This window comes from Petaurus breviceps, unplaced genomic scaffold, assembly GCF_028583685.1.
Source record: "Petaurus breviceps papuanus isolate PSGF00001 unplaced genomic scaffold, PetGlider_PUasm1.0 188, whole genome shotgun sequence".
Taxonomy (NCBI): Eukaryota; Metazoa; Chordata; class Mammalia; order Diprotodontia; family Petauridae; genus Petaurus; species Petaurus breviceps.
Window position 1 is genome coordinate 40,110,678 of NW_027185804.1, and position 8,022 is coordinate 40,118,699.

At 35.0% G+C, this 8,022-nt stretch overlaps 2 pseudogenes; both read left to right on the forward strand.

Annotated features, from left to right (window-relative positions):
• Positions 1-533, forward strand: part of LOC138163326 (olfactory receptor 4P4-like) — a 734-nt pseudogene extending 201 nt beyond the window's left edge.
• Positions 534-4,199: 3,666 nt separating this feature from the next.
• Positions 4,200-4,880, forward strand: LOC138163511 (large ribosomal subunit protein uL11 pseudogene; annotated as a pseudogene).
• Positions 4,881-8,022: the final 3,142 nt, after the last annotated feature.

Sequence of the window (8,022 nt, forward strand, 5' to 3'; positions counted from 1 at the left end):
GGGACAGGTGTAATGCATTGGTCTTGGCTGCTTGTGGTGGGGGGTTTCTGCATTCATTTGCTCAATTTCTCCTGGCTGTTCTCTTACCTTTTTGTGGCCCCAATGAGATCGATCATTATTTCTGTGACATGTATCCATTGCTGAAACTTGCCTGCACTGATACTCACAGGTTTGGTCTTTTAATAATAGCTAATTCCGGGATGATTGCATTGGTGGTTTTCATGGTTCTTATGGCTTCATATGCTGTGATCTTATATACCCTTCGGACACATTCTTCTGAGAGTCGCCAAAAAGCTCTTTCTACATGTGGTTCCCATATCACTGTGGTAGTCCTGTTTTTTGGGCCTTCACTTTTCATTTATATTAGACCAGCCACCACATTCCAGGAGGATAAAGTGTTGGCTCTTTTTTACACAATCATTGCTCCCATGTTCAATCCTTTGATCTACACTTTAAAGAATTCAGAAATGAAAAATGCCATAAAGAAAGTGTGGAAGAGAAACATATTCAAGGGAAGAAAACAAATGCTCTAAAAGTCACTGCTGTCTTTCACTATGGGCCTTTATGCAATGATTGAATACTGATTCATTCAACTCAGGTATATGAGAAGCTACTCTGGGACTCCCAGAAAGAAAAAAGTTTGGCATGAGATGTAGAACTTGAAGGAACTTCTGAATTCAGTGAATCCATTATATTGATCTTACCAATGAGAAAACAAGTCAGGATTAGCCAAGTGAATTCCCAAAGGGCATAAAGTAAGATTTTGCTAGACTGAAATTTGAATTCAAGTTTTCTAACTCAAAATTCAATGTTATTACCTTCAAAATGCTAAACCTTTCTAAATGATGATAATTCTTGATTACAAGTAATTTTATTTTCTAGTGACATTTTGCTCATATGTTGTCATTTTCCAATTTATTTAATCAAAGACCAAGTGAAAAAATACAGCAACTGGAATATTTCCTGTTTAAGTACTAAAATTAGGGGGTAGATATATCTCAAGACGACTGGATCTTTATGTCCCTGTCTAATAATAACTTGTATTTATATAGTCATTTTAGATTTGCAAAGTACTACAAATATATAATCTCATTTTATCTTTACAAAAGCCCTGTGAGGTAAATTTTATTATAATACTCATTTTACAGATGACAGAGCCAAAATAGAAAGAGGTTAAGTGAATTGCCAAGGGTCACATAGTTACTAAGTATCTGATTTCAGATTATAACTGGCCTTGGATACATATCAGCACTCTGGACAACCACCTGCTATTACTACTCATACCTTCCTGTGTTTGTCTCCCCATCAAGATTGTCAGCTCTCAGAGGGGAATAGTGCTAGGCAATCCTCCCCATTGAGGAGTCCTCTGATCTTTGTATAATCTATGAAAATGTAAATGTTACAAACTGTACAAACACACACACATGCATGCAATGTATCTATCATCTATTCATATCTAACCATATCTTTCAATATCTATCTATGCAGTATTAAAGTGTATAGTCAAGAGGAGGAAAATGGAATTCAACATAATCTGAAGCATGTTTGGGGGTGTAGTATTATTATGTCTACATTAATCTAACACATCCATGAACCTTAAATTGAACCATAACTATTGATCTTCCTTTCTTTCAGACATTATTATTTAATAGTTGCCCTTTTTTACTTTCCTTAGTGGAAAGGGTGTGTGAATCAGTTTCCAAATATTTAATAGTTTATAGTTCTTACTGTAAAATGTTTTCTGAAATGCTTTATATTCATTATTTTTTTCTTATATTTAAATGGGAATCCATCCAAATACATATATTTTTTCACATAATATATATTTTACTTGTACATGGATATATGTATATGTGTGCAGGCTTATATACACATACATATATTGTATGCATATTCATATGTATGCCTATTTAGTAAGAAGTATTAATGACAGAAAACATTTTAAAAAGAAAACAATTAGAATCTGAAAATGAAAACACACTAACTATATATGTATATATGTGTGTATGTTGTTTCTGTTTGTGTGCTTGTATTCTTGTATCCTTTACCCTTGGGGGATACTCTTACTGTCTCCTTTCTTTTTAGTTGAACAACTTTGATTTCCTAGCTTTGGTATCATACCATTTCAATTCATGATGTATTAACTCCTCATGCTCAAGGTTAATACTTCTAATAAATTCAATGTTTTTTGGATGTTGCTGTAATTCTCAATTCTATATAAAAATAGTGAGAGAATATCCTTTCACTGTACTTTTGTGTATAAGTGATATTTTTGTAACTGTAAATTGTGTGAACTTTATGTCTAAAGTAGATAAAAATTACTTGAATAATTCATTTATTAGGGAAATAATCCTTGTCAAATGCTAACTATATGGAAGATACTCTGTTAAGCACTGGGGGATGCAACAAATAATTTAATAGATGATATCAACCTTCAAAATGATCAAAGTCTTAGGGATGAAACAAAACATACAAACATAATGTTTGCAGCAAATACACAGTGTATATGGAAGGTTATTTCAAAATGAAGACACTAGCATTGTGTGAGGGGCACCAAAGGCTTTCTGCAGAAAGTAGGTTTTGAACTTAGTCTTCAAGGAAGCCAGGAAGAGATGGAAAATTCCAACCATACAATAAAATGAATAAAAAGTATGATGTCAAGAAATTATGTGCTGTGACTAAAGAAAGACCACAAATCCTGATGTAACTGGATCAAAATATATGAAGAGGAAAGCAAATTGAGAAAAATGTTAAAAGGGTCAGAAGGGACCATATTTTGAAAGTTTTTACTTGACAAAAGAGAATTTTCCATTTGATTTTAGAGTTCACAGGTTTTTTAAGTGGTGTATGATATAGGAAGACCTTGTTTTAGAAAAATATGCCTTTGTATCTTACTTAATGGTAATGGGGATAGACTAGACAGGAAGATCAAATAAAAGAATGTTGTGATAGTTCAGAAAGGAGGTGATAAGGGAAAAGGTCATTCATGTTGGAAATGTTATGGGCAAAGGAAAGGAAACAAAAAAACCACATTAACTTATTACTACTATGGTCAGGCATTGTGCTAAGTACTTTACAGATATTATTTTATTTGAGAAGGTAGAAATGAAAAGGCCTAGTAAAAGACTGTGTATGTGGATGAGTGTGAATAAGGAATTAAGTTTGTGAGTTTTGGCCATTGAGAAGTACCTATAAAGTTCAGAAGAGGGGGAATTATGTGGAGAAAGATAATCTGTTATGGTTCAGATATTTCACATTTAACATGACCCTCATATATTCAGTTCAATATATCCAATATGTGGTTGGTGATGTGAAACATAAATTCAAGAAAAAGATTCAGCCTAAGATTAGGTCAGAGATTAACCTAAGCAGGTTTAAAAAACTATTAGCTTTGAGCTGATGAAGACACCAAAGGAAATCATATAAAATGAGAAGAGAAGAGGGTCCAGGACAGACTTTCAGAGTTCTATATATTTATGAGTATAACTTAGAAAAAGATTAAAAAAACAAAGGCTTAGAAGAGAGTAGTCAACTAGGCAGTGGAAGAACCACAGAGCATCATGAAATCTAAGAAAGAAATGAATATCAAAGGAAAGAGGATGATCAATAGTGCCAAAAACTTAGGAGGTCAAGAATGATGGGAATTAAGCAAAAGGATATTACATATGACAAGATGTCATTGATAATTGTGAAGATAATTATTTCAGTTTAATGATTAGGTCATAAGTCAATAAAGGGTTTATAATTGAGTAAGTAGAGGAAAGAGTAATTTCACAAATACACAGATTTCTCAAGAAATTGATCAATGAAAGAGATGGGATTTATAAGGGGATAGGTTGTGAGCATAGTCATTTTAATGAGGTTTATTATTATTACTATTATTATTACTAAGTATAGTAGAAATGTAGATGTGTTTATCAACAGCAGAGATAAAGAAAGATTTACAAATAATGAAAGAGTGGATTTGACAAAGGAAGTAATCTATTAGAGAAAATTAGATAGAATTGAGTCAAGGATGAATATAAGGGTATTTACTTTGGAAAAATTAATGGTCACTTCTTTCTACCAAAGTTAAAGTAGGAGATAGTGGGAGACAATAAGTGAGTGATATGAGATGAGGAGGTAGGAAGAAGATGGCGATCTTGTCAAATGGCCTCATGTCAGTAGTGAGGGGGTGGAGTAGAAATTAAGTAGGACACTTTTTGGCTTCCAGCTCATGGTGGTGAAGGTGCAACTTCTTTTGGTCGTCCCGAATCCGGGTTCATCCGACACCGGCAGCCACCCCGCAGCGTCCAGGCCAAGTCTCCACCTTCGTCGCCGCCATGCCACCCAAGTTTGACCCAAATGAAATTTAAGTCTTGTATTTAAGGTGCACTGGTGGTGAAGTTGTTGCCACATCAGCTCTGGCCCCCAAAATTGGTCCCTTGGGTTTGTCTCCCAAAAAGGTTGGTGATGACATTGCCAAGGCAACCGGTGACTGGAAAGGACTAAGGATCACAGTGAAGCTTACCATTCAGAACAGACAGGCTCAGATTGAGGTTGTGCCTTCTGCCTCAACCTTGATCATGAAAGCCCTAAAGGAACCTCCTCGGGACAGAAAGAAGCAGAAAAATATTAAACACAATGGAAACATCAGTCTTGATGAGATTGTCAGCATTGCTCGACAGATGGGGCACCAGTCCTTGGCAAGAGATCTCTCTGGAACCATTAAAGAGATGCTTGGGACAGCCCAGTCTGTGGGCTGCAACATTGATGGCCAACATCCTCATGATGTCATTGATGACATCAATAGTGGTGCTGTTGAATGCCCAGCAAGTTAAAAGCCACAAAGGAGACTGTTGCAATAAATTTAATATTTGACAACAACAACAAAAAAGAAATTAAGTAGGACAGCCAGGTGGTAAAGTGTGATAATGTACTGAACCTGCAGTTAGGAAGACTTATCTTCCTGAGTTCAAACCCAGCCATATAAATTTTCTAGATGTGTGACTCTGGGCAAGTCACTTAACCCTATTTGTCAGTTTCTTCATCTGTAAAATAAACTGAACAAAGAAATGGCAAACTACTCCAGTATCTTTGCCAAGAAAATCCTAAATGGGGTCACAAAGAGTTGAACAAGACTGCAAATGACTGAACAAAGAAGTAAAGTAGGAGGCTACATCCTTAGCTAAAGATGAAGGAGCAGTGATATGAAAAGTTTGAGAAGATATTTTTTAAAGAGACCATGGTAGTGAGTAGGATAGTTCATTGATATAAGAAGATGTATTGTGTTCCTAAATGCAGTGGTCCCAGTTGGATTTACATAATATAAATCTTAAGTCTACCCTAAACACAGTTTCTTGATTTTCTCTATCACCATTTAACACTAGGTAAATAGTATGTAAAGTATGAAATGGCAGGAGTAATTAAAGGTGGAAGCTTTACAGGGGAGGATTTATAATAGCAGAAGGATTTAGGGTATTTGAGTGCAATGGATTGCATCAGGTTGAGATGCTTTGTTAAATGTGCAAGAGGTGGAGGGAAAGATAATGTATCCAGAGTAAAAGTGATCTCCTAGCAAAGAAGTGAGAGATGAAGAGATTGAAGGCTATGATTTGGATAAAGCAAGATTAGAGATAATAAGATAATAAGAGGAAGGGATTGGATAATAAAAGATTATGATAAGACTAAGGAATTTCAAAAAGTAAAAGAAATGTCATGGAACACTTGTGGGTGATAACAAGATGAAGAGTAATACTGTTTTCATATTTAGTCCAGGTTGAGTGGTGTAGTAGGTCATAAGAACTGACTAAACTGAGTGATCAGAAAATCATGGTGCTTGACACAACAGTATTATGCCTGTTGCAGCACCCTAGTATAGAGGTAGGAGATGAAGCAGAGAAAAAGATGGTGAAGCAAGCACTGAATTTCTTTAGGAAGTATGAACACTGTCCTAGGCATGAGTACATCATGGCTACAAAAACATGATTGGATGATAAATTTAATTGAATAAATTTCAAAGGAATATGAGTTACTGAAAGATGGTGTATTGGGAAAATATAGAAGTGGTGATGGAAAGTGGTATGGTACAGAAGTGATAGGGTATTGAGGACCAACTACTGTGTGACAAATGGGGTTAGGAACAGGTGATACAAAGTTGCAGAGCTTGAATTCTTTTGAGCAGGGACACATTTATACTCAAATACAGATAACATATAGACACACCATATCAAGATAACTCAGGGGATAGGCAGAAAAGGAGAATCAAAAAAGAGTTCAGGTCCAAGGTAGTGGTTGTATTGAGGAAGAACATTATATGTTACCTGAATAATCATTAAAGGAATGGAGGAAGTTTAGCCCAGAGTATAGGAGACTTACTTAATGTGTGTGTGTGTGTGTGTGTGTGTGTGTGTAAAAGGGGAAAGAATGTTGTTTGCAAATATTTGAAAGGATGTGCTATGAATGATAACTGTGCCTTCTTTTTCTTGGTCCCAGAAGGTACCATTATATATAATAAATAGAAATCAAAATGAGGCATTTTCAATTCAATGTCAGGAAAATTTCCTATCCGAATTCACTAACAGTATGGGGTTTTAGAGGATATTGGTTTACCTTCCTAAGAAATCTTCAAGCAGGACACAATCAGGGATCTTTTCCTGTTCCTCCTCTTTCTCCTTCCTTGATTCCTCCTCCTCCTTCTTCATGGGGTGTATGTGACCATACAAATTCAGAAAATCATCATAGTACTGACATTTGTTGCCTTTAAAAGATAGCAGGAAAAGAAATGAAATAACACAATGACAACATATAGATAATAATGTGAATTTATTTTTGGTATATTAGTTTGAGATATTTTTTACATCAAAAGATACACAAATACACACATGGAGAAATTACTCTGCATGTCTTGGGAAAACTAGTTTTATTCTAATACCATTCAATAGTTCAGGTGTGTCAGTCCCATCTGACTCTTCGTGACCCCAGTTTTGGGGTATTTTCTTGGCAAAGATAATAAACAGTTTGCCATTTCTTTCTCCAGTTAATTTTACAGAAGGAGCAACTGAGGAAAATAGGGGTAAGTACCTTGTCCAGGGTCACACAGATAACAACTGTGTGTGACCAGAATTTAATTCAGGTCTTTCTGATTCCAGGTCCAGCACGCTATTTATTGGATCATCTAGTTGTCCCCTCATTAATAGTAGTAAAGAAAAAAAAAATAAATCAATTGAAATCACAATCTGATTGGAATTTTGAGGTAATTAATCTAGACATCATTTACTTCATCTCTTCAATTTACAGATAATTAAATTTATGACTAATGATGAAAAACAACTCAACTAGAGTTGAATTCTTCATTTTTGTTCTACCTCCAGGTTTTCCAGCCTTCCTTCAAGACTCTGTTCAAACCTTCCATTCTACACAAAACTTTTCCTGATCCTCATTCCTATGACTGCCTTTCCTCTGAGTTTACTTCCTATTTGTCATGTATATTTCTTGTATTGGTATTTGGTTTATCTGTTGACCCCTTCATTTCATTATGAGCTCTTTGAGGGGAGAAACCATTTATTTTGGCCTTACTTTGTATTCCTAGTGCTTAGCACAAATGTTAAGTGGTAAGGGGTAAATTTTAAGTACCCAGTAAATACTTATTGACTTCAGTAAATGCTAACTGACTGGTTCAAGCCTCCTGGATCCAAATCCAGTGCTCATTCCATTACTAACATACTACTTATGTAAACCTTTAAAAGTAGAATATTATGGATGGCATATAAGAAGAGATGGTAGAGATAAGGATGAAGGGAATGATAATGTGGATTATTCTTAAGGTCTTAAGGGTCTTTCAGAAGCAAAGACATTTCAAAATTGATTATATGACCTTTTTGTGTTCCTTGTAAGCAGAATATATAATCCACCTTTTCCAGAAGGACATTAATAGCATTGTGGAAAGTATTGACATTTTTATTCCAAATATGACATTTCCCAAGAGAATATTGGTTTAAAATTATTTGACTACTGTCAACTTTATTATCAGGGAGATAGATA